General features: G+C 44.6%; 1 protein-coding gene and 1 non-coding gene across 7 annotated transcripts in view; one reads left to right on the forward strand and one right to left on the reverse strand.

Moving 5' to 3' along the window:
- The window catches only part of RARB (retinoic acid receptor beta), a 702,725-nt gene that overhangs the window by 653,726 nt on the left and 29,351 nt on the right, over positions 1-19,648 (forward strand). The gene's annotated exons all lie outside the window — the stretch shown is intronic.
- On the reverse strand, positions 5,899-5,964 carry LOC142875473 (small nucleolar RNA SNORD5). Its single transcript, XR_012922826.1, has one exon. It is a non-coding gene; the product is annotated as a small nucleolar RNA SNORD5 (small nucleolar RNA).

Consider the following 19,648-nt stretch of genomic DNA (forward strand, 5'->3'; position numbering starts at 1 on the left):
ACCCTCTGAATTTGTGGCTGATCAGAGCATACCTGGAAACATTATTGTTTTTGTTTTTGTTTTGCTCTGAGTACCTCATTTTAAGAGAGAGGTTATCTAGAACTGAACATTATCCAAACCAGGTTGACCACGATGGCATAAGATCATAAAGCTGTGTGCTATGAGACATAATTAAACACATTGGAAATTCATAGAATGGAGAAAACCAGATATAGGGAGAAGATAATTCCTCTAAACTGTTGTAGGGGCCATGAGAAAAAGGAAAGTCATAAAATTTGCTATCATTTATTGAATACTGGATCTTTTCAACACCCCTGTTAGATCATTATCACTCTTTGATGGTCATGGCAAGTAACACTGAGAGAGGCCAGATAAATTGTCCAAATTTAACAACTACTAAAACTCCAGAGACAAGATTTAAACCCAGGTCTCTCTCTCCCAGATTTTGTGATCTTGCCATAACTGAGACTCTCTGTAAACTGATTCTAGATAATATCCAAGGTTCCTTCCAGCTATAGAATTCTATAGGTTTCTATTCAGGATATGAGTTCAAAAATCATTTCCTAATAGTTGGAAACACTCCTTGCTTAAGGAGGGAATATCCTCTTCTAGTATTCAAAATAAGATGAGGTTAACCTGAGGTAAATGGAGGTTGAGAAAATAAGGTCCCATTTGCAATTAGGATCCTTGGCAGTAAAAGCTGTCTACACTGTTAAAAACATCAGTTGTTGAGACATCATGCAGTTTTCTAGAGCTTTGGGAAAAGGGAGTGTGTCCATTTTAGTTCATTTAGGCTAAGAACAGAATTTGATGTATCCCAGTTCTGGAGGCTGGGAAGCCCAAGATCAAGGTAAACAGCTGTCTTCTTGCCTCAGCTAGCCGAATGGGGAAGCAGGCTCTCTCAGGACTCTTATAAGAGCACTAATGCCATGCATGAGGGCTCCACTCTCGTGACCTCATCATCTTCCAAAGGCCTCACCTTTAAACACTATCACATTGGGGATTAAGTTTCAACATATGAATTCGAGGACACCAACTTTCAGCATATAGCACTGTCTGCCTTAAAAGATTGAGAAAGGGGATGGCTTATAAAATTTATGACAAAAATCATCTTTGAAGGTTTCAGTGGCAGGGTCTTAGTAGTTAGGGTGGGAAGGAGAAGTTTTAAATAATGTCATTATAATAAGAACCTAAGGTTACCTGAAAAGGCCACAGGATGGAGCCCCACAAAAGAGAATGAGTAAGGATCCATCTGTGGAACCAGAGAGACAGTTTTAGCTCTAACAGTATTATTTTTAATAATATTTTTTATTGTCTTATAATGTCTTTTCCTATCTTTTGCAGATAAGCTATTGTTTGCAAAGCAGGATGGGTCTGCCCCTCCCACTTGAAACATGGGCTCCCAGATGGATTATGGCACCAGTCACTGAGAAGGCAACATGGGGGGAGAGGGAATGATGTAGAGCAGCTAACGAGCCCCTTTTAGGGAGAGGATGTATAAGGTGCTAGAGATGTCTCATGGGCAGCTGAAGAGTCACATCTGATAGTTAGGAGACAGTCTGGATATATGAGTCTTCTGGATATATGTGCTTGATAGTGGAGGGCTTGGGCATGGACTTCAGGACACGTATGAGTGAGAAGCGGGCTAGGGACACTTCCAGAGACAGGGAAGCCTTTAAATGGACAGCCAGACAGGACTTATGGGGATCCCAAAATGCAGGTGTCTCAAGTTGAGTGTCTCTTGGCTTTCTCAGTCAAGCCTTCAATCTCTCATAAATCCAGGAGTCAGCAGTAGTTCTGAGAGAGGAGAATTCCAGTCCAAACCTACCTGCATTCCTCTTTTTAAAGTTACTTAGCTCAAGGCACTTTGTAATAACCACGTTTCGTAATTCTATTTTTTTAAAGTTGGGAGGCATCCTAAAACGTTCCCATAGCCCACTGACCCTGCCCTGTTTTTAAATAAACTTGCATATGAGCAAGAGCCCTGGGATGAGATAGCAAAGCCAGTAATCATAGTTGACCACAGGCCCCTCTGCAGTTAAGGTACATGGTAGCAAAAACAGTCTCTGTGATTGAAAATGGCAGTTCCTGGAGCTGACCAGCCATTGTGCAATTTCCTGAATTTGGTCAAAAGATTATGGGGTGCGTGGGGGAAACAGGCTGGGCAGGAGAAAGAAAGTCTGGTGAAATTAATGAGAAAAATATTATTTTAGAGTCCAGCATTCCTTTCCAGCTTACAGCAGGGCCAACCTTAAGTGCATGCAAAGTTAGGCCATATGTTTCTTAGAATAATGAAAATGGCTTGGATGGGGGGGGGGGGACTGCCAGTTCTTGTTGAAAGTGACTTGGTGTCTGGTGAGGGCAACTTGACCTCTCTGCGTATGTTCCAGATAACCGGGTCTGCTTTGAGTACATCAAGGTCAAGTGGCGCCTCACCATCTCTTTCAGTCTGGTTTCCCCTCTCAGGTTTTTAGAAGGTCAGGTATCGCTCTTGACCTCTCTCCCTACTAAAATCTACACGAGGAAGATAATACTTCACCCCACTGAAATGAAGCAAAGCTGTGAGAAAAGTTATGAAGGAAATAATTTTGAAATATAGGTGAAAACATTCAGTGTCTTGGGTTTACTTCAAAATAATCTTGGGGAGTATAGGAGTGGGAAGGAAATAAGTTTGGCTGTGAGCTGACCACTGAAGCCGGGTGCTGAGTGAATGGGGCTCATTATATCATAGTCTATAGTTTAGGTGTGTCTGAGATTTTTTTTATAACAGAGATGTTTAAATATAAATACATATTCCAGTTGTCAGGATTGGAAAAATTAATGACATGCCCCATAAGGTATGATTTTGTATTTTGAAGCTTTAAAATGAAAAGCCAGGGCCAGGCACAGTGGCTCACACCTATAATCCCAGCACTCTGGCAGGCCAGGGTGGGAGGATCTCTTGCACCCAGGAGTTTGAGACCAGTCTGAGCAACATAGTGAGACCTTATCTCTACAAGAAACAAGAAAAACAGAGAGATCTTACAAAGGAAGACATACATGCAAACTATAATTCATTTGGTGAATGTTACAAAATGCATGAAGAGTAAAAGTACTTAAATATTTAAAATTTTAGTTCTAGGGATATGATTTTTTTCTAGCCATCTTTTACATTTTTTTGTTTTCTGGAAAGATTTGATTATAAAAAACAGAACCATGATGATTGCTATCTATAGACTTTTCTGGCTATGTAGACCCTTATGAGCTTTCGTGGATGGCAGCCTCCTTGTAGGAAGGTGGCTTTTGCCTCTGGCACCGAGCCACACTCTTCAAGATCATTCATGGAACCCTGGAACGGTAGGCAGGGAAAGGGAACTTTTCTATGGAGAATACTCGGAATCTTTACACCCTTCCTCTTCATCTCTGTGTGACTTAGTCCTGGCTATTTATAAGGATGCCTTTTTGAATAGGTTACTTTCCAAAAGAACAGCAGCTAATACAGTGACTTTGGAGAACCTTTGAACACTTAAGAAGGAAGAATTTCAGAAGGAGAACTCCCTCTTTCACTGCCAAAAAAAAAAAAAAAAAAAAAATAGAAAGTCATCTGAGGTGTTGCTTCCTGAGAATTTGGAGTGAATAAACTCCATTCATACCATCTTACGAGTCAATGCTCCCTCAGCCTTGGCAGCGTCTGCACTCCAAAGGTGCCTGGCACGGGTCCGTTGCATGAATTTATATGTATTGTCATTCAGTTTGTACTACAGCCTGGCAGGTTTGGAGGCCAAGCTTTGTTTCCAGGCCCTGGGAAAACTAAAACATCCCTCCTATCTCCTGGACACCTCTCAAATACCACAAGCTCCTCAGATCCCTTACTCTCTTTATGTTCCCAAGATCTTTGCTTATGCTTCCCCCCCCCCAGCCTAGAATGTTCTTCTCCTAGTTAACTGCTGCTCAGCTCAAATGTTCCTTTCCCTGTACCGACCTCCCTGCTCTTTCCCAGATTGGGCAGAAGCCCAAGTCAGTGTGTCTGCTACACTGTCCCCCACGATGTTTTCAAGGTGTAATGAAACCTTCATCTGTTTGTGGTTAAGTAGGGAACGTCTGCCTCTACCTCTATACCAAGACTCTGGAAATACTGCTGGCTGTTGTTAGCATTGGGGACAGGGGGTTCCCAGAATCAAGTGTCTGTGTGTGGAGGTGGGGGGTGGGGAGCAGTTCATTTCTGTGCAGAAAAAATCAGTTGATATCTATATTGCCCAATAACTGACATAAAATGAAAAAACCAAACATGGGTGGCAGGTATTAATTGTTTTACTTTTTGTTAGTAATAAATTTACTTTCTTCCCTCCTTTGGATTGATTGCACAAACAACTTCTTAACAATCAAGGACATTTTGAGCATATGGGTCAGCAAACTGCAGCCCACGAGTCAAATCCAGCCCACAGCTTGTTTTAGTAAAGAAAGTTTTATTGGAACACAGCCTTGTGCATTTGTTGACATATAGTCCTAGACCTTTTTGCGCTGCGAAGACAGAGTTGCATAGTTGTAACAGATTGTGAAGGCCTGAAAAGCCTAAAATATTTCCATCTGGTCTTTCATGGGAAAAGTTGGCCACCCCTGGTCTAGACTGTGAGTCCACATCTGCCTCCTTCACCATGAACATCTCCAGCTGTCATTGTGGTGCCAGGCACAGCGTAGCATAGATACTGTCTTTGTCCTTTTTCTGTTGCTTATAATAGAGTTCCTGAAACTGGGTAATCTATAAAGAGAAGGAATTTATTGCCCACAGTTATGGAGGCTGAGAAGTCCAAAGTGGAGGGGCCACATCTGGTGGGGGTCTTCTTGTTAGTGGGCACTCTGTGTGGTGTCCTGACACCGTGTGGAGCATTAAATGGTGAGGGAGCTGAGTGTGGTTGCTCAGGTCTCTCTCTCTCTTCTCATAAAGCCTCCAGCCCCACTCCCATGATAACTCATGAATCCATTAATTTATAAGTAGACTCATCCGTTTGTAAGGGCAGAGCCCTCTTGATCCAATCACCGTTAAAGGCCCCAGGTTCTATAGTGCCACGTTGGGGATTAAGTTGCAGCATGAGTTTTGGAGGGGACAAGCATTCAAACTGTAGCGGGTTCCCTATAACTATTTCAGTAAAATTATTGAATAAGTGAATGCATGAATGAATGGGAAAATTGACAAACAGCTACTCTGGCTTGTAGACTGACTGACTGACTTATTTATTTACTTATTTTTGAGACAGAGTCTTACTCTGTTTCCCGGGCTAGAGTGTCGTGGCATCAGCCTAGCTCACAGCAACCTCAAACTCCTGGGCTCGAGCAATCCTCCTGCCTCAGCCTCCCAAATAGCTGGGACTACAGGCATGCGCCACCATGCCCGGTTAATTTTTTCTATATATTTTTAGTTGGCCAATTAATTTCTTTCTATTTTTAGTAGAGATAGGGTCTCGCTCTTGCTCAGGCTGGCTTTGAACTCCTGAGCTCGACCAGTCCTCCTGCCTTGACCTCCTAGAGTGCTAGGATTACAGGTGTGAGCCACCGTGCCCAGCCTGTAGATTTAATTTTTGAGAAGCTGATTCTTGCCACTAGATACAGTACTTCTACTCCCTAATATCGACAGCACTTGCTCCGTCGCCTCTCCCAGCTCTCTTCTCAGACCGCTGCTCCTGCCACACTGCATAACACAGGGTCCCCTGTTGACCTCTCTGTCTCCCGCCTTGTTTTTCTTCCTTCCTTCCTTTTGGCATTATATTGGATACGTATTTGTTTAGTGCCTGCCTTCCCCAAGAAGAAAATACACTCCAAGAAGCGGGGAGCATTGTTTATTCACTAGCACATCCCCGGTGTCTAAAACAGTGCCTGGAATATAGTGGACACAGTGGCGACTCAGTACATTTTTTTTTCCAGTTCTGTCAGAATCAAGTTTTAGTTTATGTCTATCACTCAGTAAATACTGAAATTAATAATTACATTTAGAATTGACTACACATGGCTCAGGACTGCTTTTCGTGTCCTCTAGTCATTTCTTGGTCGTGAACTGTCCTCCCACTAGATCCCAAGAGCGGTCTCATACTGATCTCACGCCCCCCAGGTTCAGATTGGTATGAAGTGGGTGTCCTCGAGAACCTCAGAGTCCTTCTGTACTGCTGCGGTCCCAGACACTGCCTTTCCTCTCTCCCAAGTCCTGCAGGCTGCCTCTAGCTTAGAAGGCATTAGCAGATGGCTTTTTGATTAAAAGGGAAAGAAAGCACATTCTGGGTGTGGGTGTTAGAGGAAGGGCAAAGGGAAGTGGATTGTGAAGCTCTGGCAGGAACGTTTTGCATGTTATTTCTTGGACTGTGTGTGTGTGTATGTGTGTGTGTGTGTGTGTGTGTGTGTGTGTCTTTGACCCCTTAGCCAAAGCATTCCAGGGAATAGAAACTGGATTCTCTGTTAATGTCAGACATCCAAGTATGTGGCTGTGAGCTATGCAGAGAATGGTAAAGATGGCTTTATTTTTTTTTTCCCCAATGACTCTCTGGAGAAATAAATACCTGAGAATTAAAGTTCTGTAGGCTGGAAAGAGGATTTTTGTGAACTCAATAGGATTCAGCAATCCTTTATAGACAGTGCAGTTTGGGGTGATCTATTTATATTGAGAAAGTGGTATGTGCACTCAGGGGAAGGCTACGTTGGCTACAATTCTGCCTAACACTTCATATGCTGAGATTGACTTGGGGGCCGTGACTTATTTCTGCTGTTTCATTTTTTAGCATTTTCTCTTAGTAACACATGTGGCCTGAGAGTGACCCCTCAATGGCATTCCGGGCAGCCAAGGCCAAGTAGAAACATTCCTCAGTTACGGTCCTTGTTACGTTCTTGTTACCAACACTAAGCTTTTGAAAAGGCAAAAAGTTTTAAGAATTACTTTATGAGCAATATATAGCTTTGGAATTATATAGACGTGGGTTCAAATTCTGACCCTGTGGATTGCTGGTTTAAATGTGACCTTTGAAGTCCCTTAGCCTCAGTTTCCTCATGTGCCACTTGGGGAGTAATAGTGTCACCTCCCACATGGAGTTGCCGTGAGAGTTAAATGAGACAATGTGGTGAACACTTCGCAGAGCAGAGCAGCCCTGAAGGGGAGGGACGGCGATGGGAGGGATGTTGCCTGTTCACGACAAACCTTCCTAGCAGTGGAGGGAGACATAAGAGAAGTCCAGGTCCACATTGCAGCCCTGATTTGAGAAACTGGTCTGTAACAGCGACGGATTTCAAGTTTGAATTTCCACAATGGGTCGGAATTTCAACGTCCAGGGCAAGGAATAGTTAATATTTTCTTGTAGTAATCCTTGTGCACAATTCCTGATGTCCATAGCGGGTCCCAGTAAATGATATGGATCCACCCTTGCATAAGGTGCTTGCTCACAATGACGGTGTGCCGTTAGGGAGTCTTCAGATACACGGGAAAGAACTTTCCCTTTGCTACCGCATGACTTTGCGTCCTGCCCACACTGCATACACACACGTGCACACGCACAATTTCCGTGGAAGCAGGGACTTTCAGTTTTGGTGTCCTCTGCATCCTCACTGTCCATACCGGCATCTCTTCCACGGGAGCAGCTCAGTGACTATTAGCAGAATGAATAAGTGTCGAGTTCCAAATTGAGTCTATTTCGTATTAAATCAATTCCTAGAAGTAAAGAGCTGGAAGAAACAGAACCCAGAGGGACTAAGGAGTTTGTCATCACTTTCCATGGCTGTCATTTTAGTCATAAGTGATGTTTCCCAAGCCTCTGTCTCCAGCCAGTCTCCTCTCCTGAACATGAGACCCAGAGAACCAATTGCATATGGCGCACACTGGACCACACCACTTGGATGGCACAAGGGCACCTGGAATTCCATACATCCTGCTCCTTCTCCTTTTCCTCCCTCACTCTTATGCAAGCTGGAAACCAGGTTGTCACCCTTGACCCTTCCCACTATCTGACACCCCACAGTCCCTCCCCTGGCCCTTCCCCACAGTCCCTCCCTAGCTCAGACATCACTCTTCTGTCACCTGGAATTTCTGGCACCTCCTCAGTAATCTCTCTCTATCCCCAGTCATTTCTTCACCATGCACACAGAGAGAGAGAGTTCTATTAATAAAAGGCAACTCTGATACTATCACTACCATTGCCACCTCAAATGAACTTGAAGCCCAAGTCTCCTTGGCAAGATTCACAAGATCACATGAGCTGTGGTCCAGCTCTCAACCCTGAACTGCAAGCCCCACCCGATTCCTTGTAAAGCCTCAAAGCTGCCTTGCTGCTTCCCTCTAGGCCTGCAAGCTTGCTCTCTCCTGCCTGCAAAGCACTCCCATCTTCCAGCCTCTGGTTAGCAGTCCCTCTCCATGCTTTGGATATACCTACATAGACAGCTCTTAAGTGTATGCGTCTTCCAAGGTTTCATTGCTCCAGACTGACCCTCCAGTGAGCCTCTGCACACGAGCAGTTTCAGGTTCTGTGGGAAATTCATACAGCCTTTCTGTGTTTGTAAACATGGGGTGGTTTCACTGATCTCTCTTACAGGGTTGATTGCAGAAAAACATGTTTTCCAGTGCTTGGACCCAGGTTTATTTCCTAGATTGATTTTTGAAGTACTTTCTCTGGCCTCATCTTAACCTTCTCCACCCCCCCACCCCCAGCCTGACTTCCATCCTCATTGCTCTGCTATAAATGTTCTCTTGAAAGTCACTTCTTTCTCCGTTGCCAAAACCAATGAATTTTGCTCCTCCTTCATTCTTTCTGACTGGTGGCTACACTGGCCACTTGGCCAGGCGGCTGCTGCTGCTGCTGCTGCTTCAAATTCTTTTCTCCGTTAGTTTCTATAGCTTTTTGATATTCTAATTCCTACCCAAAATTCATCTGCTTCCATTACAATGTCCTCTTTCCTTTCCTGCCAGCTTCTGGTCACTCCCAAGGATCAGTTCCTGGCCCTCCCCTTTCCCTTGTCTCTCTCCCCTGAGATTGCTCATGCCCTCTCACGTTGACTCCTAAGTCGTTTAACTTCTGAGCTGTTTTCTAGCCTGGTCCACAGGGCCATCGCCCTAACAAGCCTCTGGATTTGCCACCCGGGTTTCTGATTTACCTCCCCTCAAACCAGATTCATCATTTTCCTGCTGAAAATTGGATTCCCTACTCCCTACCAGCTCTCCCAAGTTTCTTCTCGTTTGTGGTGCCATCAGTAGTCCAGTACCAGGGTTAAAAGCAGGGTTATCGTTAACTCTAAGTCATTGTCTTCATCTGCATATTCAGTCTGTGGCCAAGTCCAGTGTCTTGGCCCTCCTGGTGCCCCCCTACACTCCCACTTCTCCCCCCGCGTTATATCAGTCTGGTCTTTTCTCCCCACCTGTCCCTGTCTCCATGTTTCCCTGTAGTCACAGCAGCCTCTCAAAGCTAACTTCGGTCATGTAGCCATGTTCTTTCCAACCCTTAGGCCTGTGCACGTATAGTTCCCTTCATCCGGAATGTCTCCTACTTCCTGCAAGTCCCATTCATTTAAGAAATATAAGTTGAGCATTTCTTATGGGAAAGACACTGGACTGGGCACTGAGGTTACCTGAGTGAATAAGACCTTGTACACTCTTGTAGGGCATGTCACTCAAGATTCCTTTCTCTAGTGATTTTTCTCCGTGGCTCCTCAGGCTAAACCATCAGCTCTCTCATCTGTGGCTCTAAGTGCTGACTCACAACCTGCTCCTTAGGTTTTTATATTCATATTGCTTATATCAATGAGTGAATATCTCATTTCTGGCATCTAGCTCAAGGCATGATAGTTATTTCTTAAGGTGACTGGGTCTTTTACTAGAAGGTGAATCTCTTGAGATGATACCTTCTCAATCTTGTTTTTTTAATATCTGTCATAGTTTCAGACACAGTTAAAGTACTTAATAACTATTTGACCAGAAGAAGAACGAAATAGATAGATGGATGAGTGGTTAGATGGATGGATGGATAAATTGATTAATGGGTGGAAAAATAGACATGTGGACAAGTAGGTGGACAGATGAATGGATGAAAACCTGGGAGGATGGACAAACAGATGGATAGGTGGATGGACAGACAAATGGATGCAAAAGTGGGACAGATGGATGCACAGCTGCATGGATGAACAAATGGAAAGATGGGAGGATGGACAGATGGATGGGTGAAGGAATGGATCAATACAAAGACTTGATAAATAGGTAAATAATTGGGTGGACAGATCGACAAATAGATTGATCTATAGACTAATGGATGGATTTAAAAAAACGAAAATTAAAAGAGATTTCAGAGCCATAATTATTAAGAAAGGAGGTTGGTTAATTGACTAATCATATCCAATAGTGGGCTAGCATAAATCTCATACTTGGACTGCCAATTCTCTAAAAATTAAAATTAATAGAATGCATTTAGAACAAAAGCTATACTAAACAAGATTTATACTTACTTGGAGATTCTGAAGACTCTTAGAAACTTTAGTACTTCAAAGACCTCAATGAGAATCACTTAGGGATATACAGGCTCACATAAACCATTTGAAATGCTGTGAGGTTTTTCATTTAAGCTAAATATGTAATATAAACATCCACATATCCACATGTAGACCATTTCTCTAATGATCTGAGTTTCTAACATTTATTTGACAACACAGATCAGGAGCTCCTCTACATTAATATCCAAAATCGGGTGTCTGGCAAACAACTGGCAAAATTACAACCCATTTGTCTATCTCTCTCAAATGCCTTATTGACACATGGATGGCTCAGGCAGAAATTCAGCAAGTATGTCAAGCAATATCTGAAAAAGTTGAATCCCAAAAAAGTGAATGTAGTCATATCTATCTGCTAAGCCAAGTTCAGATGGAAAGTCCTGACATAAGAGATGAACCCACTGAAGGTTTAAGAACTGCCAGTTCTTAAACTCTATCTTCCCCCTTAATCTCCAGTTATATGGCACCAGGCTGGAACATTGGTCTTGCATAAAAATTCTTTCCTCCCTCCCTCTCTGCCTCCCTCCCTCTCTGCCTCCCTCCCTCCCTCATTTTCTTCCTTCCTTTTCTACTTTCCTTTCCTCTTTCACTCCACCTTCCTTCCTCCCTCCACTGCTGTCTTAGCATTTCACATTTCAAAGCTTAAGTTCTATACTATATATCATGTGCATTTCATCTATTGAGGGGAAAACCGTGCTTTGTTTGACTCAGTATCTTTTGTAGCTATGAGCCTCAAGAAGTGTTTGGTGAATAAATGAATTGGTATAGGACTCCCACTATTTTTGTACATGTTACACTGTGTTGTGATCATTTATGTATCTAAATATATATGGGAATCCAGTGTGCAATAGACCAAAAAAAAATAATGTCCTTATTTTTTAGATGATGAAACTGAGGTTCAGAGATGTTAAGAGACTATCCTGGGTTTGTACAGTTAGTAAATGATGGGTTAAAATACAGGCCTTTGGAATTTGACCCCGGCGTCTTTCCTATTTGTTCAAAGTTCATTGCATATTATTTCACACCTTTGGGAAATAGTTCCATCATGGCTGTGTGTTGTAATAGACATGGGTGGGATCTGGAACTTTGAGTTGCAGGAATGATATGTTTTCTTTCTTGCCTTGACTGCTAAATTAAAGCAACCATTTATTCAAGTATCCTATTAGGTAAAAGGCATGTGGGCTTGTGCTACTGTTGTGTAAAACCACACTTTACATAAACTATATCAATTAGCTCTTGCTGTGTAACAAACTACCCAAAAATCTCAGTGGCTTGAAACAATAAGGGTTTATTATGGCTTACAAGACCATGGGTCAGCCAGGTTGTACTTCTGGCTTCATTGGGCTCTCTCATGAGTCTGTGGTCAGCTGCTGATTGAGTAGGCAACTCTGCTGATCTGCCCTAAGTTCTTTCTCAGGTTCAGGGGTAGGCTGGCTCCACACTGATCTAGAATGCTCTTGGCCAGGACAACTGGGCTTTCCTCATGGTTTCTCAGAATTTCTGCTTCTCAGAACTTTTCCTAAACTGAGAAAAACCTCATTTCTATTTTAAAAACCATTTTAAGAGGAAAAGTATGATGAGAATATCAAGGAAAACTTCACTTCATTTGCTGAACATTGATTGGGGTTAGAGAACAGTAGAAATGAAAAATCTTGCTATTATAATTTATTATGATAGAGACCGTTGTTTAATATTTGAAAGCACACAACTTGTTATAGAGAATCTGTGCAACACAGACCATGATACAAGTCTTTTACCTGGAACAGTCTTTTGCCTGGAAGAGTCTACTGCTGGGAAATTTCCTTTTGCCTTCCTGCCCTCCATCAGATACTATCTTGAAAGGCAGCCTATGCCTAGTCTATGAAAGAAATATAAAGGAATGTGGATATATTTCTACTCAACTTTTTCACCATAGATATATGTGACTCCTATTTTAAGACTACTGATTCCTGAACATGATGCTGCCTGCCTTTCAAAAAAGTTAAAAGATCCACAGAACAGTATTTCAGATACATAGGAGCATGTTAGGCTTCAGCACAAGTGAGCTTGGTGCAGCAAAGAATTTCCTGCCTATGAAAATTGCTGATGGAACTGGATACTAAACTCTTCTTTTTCTAGATCAGAGGTTTTTAAAAACAAAATGCATCAGTCATGCAGTAGCTGTGTTTACTCCTGACTAAAAAGGAGATGGCCAGCCTCGATGACTTAAATTTCCATTTTTTTAGCATTTTTTCACTTTTATGCCATCAATAAAGACCTTCATCTCAGCTCTTGCTCACTGCAGATAGCTCTGTCACAAACACGAAGCCAAAGACACATCCGCCTTCTGTGGCCAGGATTCAGGCAAAGCCATCATTGATAGTAACCCTTTGCTACCAAAGGGAATGTGCAAAGAAGTTCTGCAGATTAGGAAGGAAAGCACCTAGAATTGTATGCAGTTTCTCAACTACCCCCTGTTGAGCTCCTGCTTTGAATACATCATGCCAGAATGTTTTCTTTTCCCTCATCTCTGGGGTTCAACTTAAGATATTTCGATTAGTTCGTATGTCCAAAGAAAAGAATTTTTCATTTAAAACAGAACTCCCAAACTCCAAATCTCTTGCCTTGCAAGGATTCCCACCCACCACTGTCCAAAAATGAATGCGACCACAATAGCGCTGGCCACGCCAGCCCAGACAGGAGGAAAAATGTGTTTGGAACACTGACCACTCAAGAAGAGGTAAAATATCTCCATATCTGCAAGCAACCAGGGAAGGAAAATGTATTTTAAAATGGTTTTGCAAGTTTCGTTAGTAGAACATAACCACTTTAGAGGAAAAGAAGTATTTGGCATCTGCGCATTCTGGCATTTTTCTATAACTTTTTTGAATAACTTTAAGAAGCTGAGCTAGGCTGGGAGATCCTTGTTAAACTCTCAGAATGCTGTGTTGAGACTGTTTCCCCCAAGACTGGAATATGTAATGTTCTGTAAAAATTCTAACTATGCTCCTTGCTTGATTGCTGGCACAGCGGACACCAGCTCGTCCCTCACACCTGCGGCTGTGTGGAGCACGCAGTCGCCTTTTGAAGTCTTTGCACGTACGCTGCCACGTTGCGGGTTTGGAGCGGTCCTGCGATGATTCTGACCTCCACTCCTCACATCCTGAAATCAGGCGCTCACAGAATGAAAGGGCTTTCTTCATTCAACTGACACTCTTGGGTGCCCTACTGCTATCTGCCAGGTCTAAAAGGCGTGTGTCTCGTTAGTAGCAAGAAAACTTAGCTGCAGCCTCGTTTTCACTCACCTTCTTTCTCGATATGTTTGTTCAAATGTCAACTAGCATCTTTTATGTGGCAGGCACTGTGTCAGGAAAGAGACATAGTCCCCACCTTCAAGGGGATTCTGATGTGGTATTTACTTACCCCATCTTTACAGTGGGGTCTGCCGTGGGGACTGCTTGACCACCAACCCCCGCCCCCTCGCCCATCCCTTAAATTTTGGGAAAAGTGTGTCTCTAACAACTAGGAGTAGATCCACCTGCCTTCCAAGCTACGGTAGTGCACGTACATAATTAGTTTAGAAAATAATTTTTAAACTAAAATTAAACTGTGTGTTTTTCTCCTAAGTGTATCAGTATGTTAGTTACAGCTCATGCCCACTCATGACAACCAGATAGCTCTAATCACCAACTGTGACCCATTATTCTGGCAGTTAGTAAGGAGCCAAAGAGTCAAGATGAACAAATCCCAGACTTTAATTTTCAAGCAAGAATAAATAGACCATTATGCTCCCTTTGCTAAACTGAATATAAAGAACTTTATGAACAAAAATATTATCGATTGTATTTTTCCTTTTAGTTTTTTTTTTTTTCTTCCTTTGAAGGAATTTTTAGTGAAGCATTGTTTTCATCTCTTCTTGAATCCCGGTGAAATCCACATCTTTTGCATGTTTCCTGCATTTAATTTTTATTGTGTGCATGGAAATCAATATCCCAGATACATGCACAAGTGCACACATTAAAATGAACATGACTTCATTTATTTCCATGATTAGACATTCAAATAAAAGTGCTTGGGTGTCTGTTTTCATATTCATAGGTTGAGATCCGTACATCAGAGGTATTTGTATAAGTGACACTTTTATTACATTCATTTCATTTGCAATATGATAGTGGGTCATAAATATGTTACTTTTATGCCACCAAATCTGATTTGTAGCACTTAGCCCCTCACAAGGAGAACACTTGATATTTTATGGAGTCCCTTCCATCTAAGGAGCACTGCACAGACATAGGCTGGGCTCCGTCAGGTGTATAAATCACACCTGTGACCCTTTGGCTGCCCCACCTGCTTATCAACCTCCTGGCTGCCACTGTAGGGTGGACAGCAGTTAGCAAACCCCCTGCAGGCCCTGGGTGATAATGACGCCTTTACTTTCTGGAAGAAAGAGGCTCAGGTGAGCTCTATGTTGCCACACACAGGCCCTGACAGTGGTCAGAACTCCCCATTTAGTCACATGTCCGCCTTGTCATTCGCAAAACAGTGTTTGGGGGCCCCCACTGTAGGGCAGATGCTAGATTAAGCCCTGGGCACACAGAGACAAATAAAATATGGCCCTTGCCTTCCAGACATTCATAGACTGGGAGGCGAGGGCGAGTGGAGCAGGCTTTGCTGCAGGCGTGACAGTGTATGCCCCTCCCCCCCCTCCCCACGCCTTCCCATCGGTGCTTTCAAGCCTAAAAGCAGCTTATCAAAGCCCCAGGTTCCTCAGGGACATATGGGTGCATATAACAGCCAGTTGCAATCCAAGTGAGAGAAGAGGCCCACCACTGGACATCCCAGGTTGGCCTTTGGGGCTGAGATTCAGTTGCACAGAGAGAAGAGTCATGGGCTCCCTGCCCACCATCCCACACCCATTCCCAGCATCAGCTTCCAGTCAGGGACCAGCAGCCCCCCCTCCCCTCCAGTAATACGCACACAGAGCTGTAGCCTCCTCCACAGCACTTACTACTCTGGAATCGTGTGTGCATGCAACAGACACAGCAGAGCACCATGGTTAAGAGGGGCCTTGCAGCCAGGTTTCCTGAGTTCAGATCCTCATACGTCACTCACAGGATGCATGGCCTCAGGCAGGCTACTCACCTTCCTGCGCCCCCATTTCTCATCTGCAAAATGGGCATAATAATGATACCCACGCTCTCAGGTTGTTGTGAGGATTGAATGACCTACTGGGAATAGAGGGCTTCAGTGAGTGCCTGATGGCTCTGCAATAGTTGTAACTAACACCTTCACTATTATAGTCAATAATACTCTAGTATGTGAATTGCAGTACATATTGTAATAATGATGCCAATATTCTGGCTATTATTATTATCACTGTCATTGTTTGATATGATCAATGTCTATCTCTCCCATAAGTGAGCTCCATGGCAGCAGGAGTCGTCCTTTGTTGCAGTTGGCACATAGTAGATGCTCAATAAATACTAATTGACTGACTGAACAAAGCAATGAAGGCACAAGTGAGTACACCTGCTCGTTTGGTGCTGCTACCAGATGGCTCCTCCAAGCATAACTCTTTATGCCAAGTCTCCCCTGCCACTGAACAACCGTGGGTCCCACAGTGATGCCCCCAAGTCCTTGGCATTCGGGTCCAACCATTTTCCCACACAAGGTCCTTAATTCTTCTTCCCGCATAACTAACCCATGCAAGGCTTTCCAATAGGCTCCCTCTTTCCCACCTTCGATCCTTTTTATGATAAATAATATTCCGTTGTAAGGCTATACCACAGTTTGTTCATTCATCAGTTGATGGATGTTGAGGTTGTTTCCACTTTCTGGCTGTTATGAATAATGCCGCTATGAGCATTCATGTCCAAGTTTTGCATGGACATATATTTTTGGTTCTCTTGGGCATATACCTAGGGCAGGAATTGCTGGGCCGTGGGGTAGCTCTATGTTCACCACCCATACGTCTCTGTGTAGCTGCTACTGCTGTCCCAGAAAGAGAGGCTCTGAGAGGAGCTGACATTTCTGGGATGGGCTCCAGGTGGTAAGCAGTGAGCTAATACTTGTACCAAATCCTATGGCTTCCGCTACAGTCCCTGTGTCACCCCCCTACCCTCCACCCACGGTGGCCTACAAGGGGGCAAGCCTCTGCCCTGCCCCAGCAGCTGCTGACCATGTGTCCTCAGAGGGGCCAATGGCCCCTAGAAGCTGGACAAAGCCACCATCCGCAGTCCTCATGGCTTCCTGCATACCGTGTCACCTCCTTGGTTCTGGTAGTTCTTGACAGCCATCCCCACCCACGCCTGGCCCAAATGCCATGTCTGCTTCGTTCCACCACAGTTTGCAACCAACGAGTGAAGCAGTTGCTGAAGCCCCATACTTAGAAAATTTGCCACCAGCTTATGAAGCCTGTGTAACCTGGCGCATTATCGCCAGAGGGGTCACTGCGTTTTGTAGGTGCAGAGGAATTTCCGATAGTCCCAGGAGTGTTTTTTAGTCACAGACACAGTAGTGAGGGGACTTTGCTCGGGAGACAAGAGGAGTCTGCTAGGCAGCATGAAGTTACGCACCAGTCCCTGGGCAACCAGGCAGCTGCTGAGGGTGTTCCTAATGGGGGCCCCAAAGCACAGGAGACGGTGCCCTGGCTTTGTAAGCGAAGGAGCTGTCGCTGCACAGCCCAACCTCACCCCGCACTTGGTACTCAGCTGCAGCTCACCAGGGCTTCCTTCCCGCATGCCTCACCCCTGCCTTTCTTGGCCTGGTTCAGATGCCCTATGGTGAGAGCCACAGTGTCCCCTCCCTCCCAGGTAACCCTGTAGAGCTGTGTCTGCCCAGGGGTGGGTGGGGGGCAGTGAAGCAGAATGCTTAGGAGCACAGATATGGGTCCCCTGGGTCCCCCAGGGATGGGATGATGGGTGATCCTTGGGTGGGTGGGTGGGTTGATGGTCCCTCTTCCTGCTTTTCTGCAAATTCCACTGGAATCCTCACTTGAATACTTTCAAACAGGGTGTTCTTGGGCCTCAAGTTCCTTGAGTGTGGAACTCGGATCATAATGCCCACTTCACCCTGGTTACCGTGAGGTTTAGTGAGCTAAGATTCTTCAATCACTTATGGCACTAGCTAAACACTCACTAGATGGTATTACTGTCACTGCTGTGTTTGTATGTGCTCATAGGTGCCAGCTTGGCCTCTGATTCTGCTCATAACAGTTGCTCATGTTCAGTGACTTGTGACCTCCCTCAGGGCTCTGGGTTTTTTGGTGGTGGTGGTGTTTTGTGGTAGGTAATTCATGTAGCATAACACTCACCATTTTAAAGTATACAATTCAGTGGTTTGTCTTTTTGTTTTTTATTTATTTTTATAGAGACAGGGTCTTACTCTTGCTCGGGCTGGTCTCGAACTCCTGAACTCAAGCGATCTTCCTGCCTCAGCCTCCTGGAGTGCTAGGATTACAGGAGTGAGCCAGCACACCTGGCCTACAATTCCTAGTGGTTTGTAGCCTATTCACAAAGTTGTGCAAACTTCACCACTCTCTAAGTCCAGAACATTTTTACCTCCTAAAAAACAAACCTTGTACCCATTAGCACTCACTTCCTAGCTTCCCTGCACCCAGCCTTGGTAACTGCTAATCTTCTTTCTGTCTATGCCATGGCTTATTCTGGACGTGTAAACAGAATCATAATGCATGTGGCCTTTTGTGACTGGCTTCTTCCACTGAGCGTGTCTTCAAGTTTCACCCACGTTGTATATGTTCGTCCACTGATATATGTTATATCAGTACTTCAATCCTTTTTATGATAAATAATTTTCTATTGTAAGGCTATACCACATTTTTTTGTTCATTCATCAGTTGATGGGCGTTGAGGTTGTTTCCACTTTCTGGCTGTTACGAATAATGCCGCTATGAGCATTCACGTCCAAGTTTTGCATGGACATAGATTTTTGGTTCTCTTGGGCATGTACCAAGGGGAGGAATTGGTGGGCGGTGCAATAGCTCTATGTTTGACTTTTTGAGGAACTGCCAACCTGTTTTCCTCAGGGCTCTGTTTCAGAAGGACCCTTGCTGCTTAGATTTGACTTTGTGCTAGCTAAAGAAGAGGGTCATTGGCAGAGGCAGGGGAAGGAGGAAGTCTGGGAGCCTGTGGCGCCTTCAGCCATCACCAGCCCAGGCTCCATCCTCCTGGAGAGCCACCGGAGGTGCCACCACGCGATGTGCCTTCCTCCCTTGCTGTGTCTCCTTCGCTGACCACATGCTTCGTAGTCTCCCTGCTCTGAACCACGCCACCCTCTCACCCTGCGCCCTGCTCCTTCTGGGAGATGTCTGGTCCCAGAGGCCTCGACGGGCCAGTGTGCTCCAGAATAGAATACAGCTGAGGCTGAGCTACCCACTCATTTCGCCAGTGATCTGGAAATGTTCCGACCCATGAGCAGTGTCATTTCAGAGTCCTGGGGGAAGGAAGCCATCCAGAGAGATGTCCTCCTCACACTTCTCCACTTCCTAGGAATAAATGAGTCCAAGTGAGGGGAAAACTCATCAGCCACATGAACTTGAGAACATCCCTTAGCTTCTCTGAGACTTAGTTTCTTCATCTGTAAAATGGGTTTAAAATTGGCTACTTGATAAAGGGATTAAGTGAGGTACTGTGGACAAAGCTCCCAATACCACGTTCAAGAAGATACTAAAAAAAAATGTTCCTTTCCTTTCCTTGCCAGCTGCCCTCCCTCCGAGTCAGATATGCCTGGCTTATGCAGACACTGGTTTTTCAGTACCATCCACCCCCTTCCCCTTCTTTGTTTCCTTTTACCTCTTCTCTCCCCCTGCTGCTGCTGGTTTACTCTGCCCTCAGCTCTTAACCCAGCATGGGGGTTCTCATAACGTAGACCCAGAGAACTGCCAGTTCTCGAATCACCGATGTGCTCTCAGCGAGGCAGCTCAGGCCAGATCCTCTTAGGGCGGATCAGATTATGCCCCGGGTCATTTTGCAGCACGGATTCCCAGGTCACGGTGGTGGCATGCACGGCCAGGTGGCATCCAGCCTGGCACCCCCTGGGTCCCCAGGGAACGTCCCCGGAGCGGGTGGTGTGGTCTGGTTTCACCTGTCAGCCTCCCTGGGATTCAGTTTCCTTCCCCAGGAGATCCTAGCCAGGGGCTAGAGCTTTGAGTTACACTCGGATTTGAAGT

Source organism: Microcebus murinus, chromosome 1, assembly GCF_040939455.1.
Source record: "Microcebus murinus isolate Inina chromosome 1, M.murinus_Inina_mat1.0, whole genome shotgun sequence".
Lineage (NCBI taxonomy): Eukaryota > Metazoa > Chordata > Mammalia > Primates > Cheirogaleidae > Microcebus > Microcebus murinus.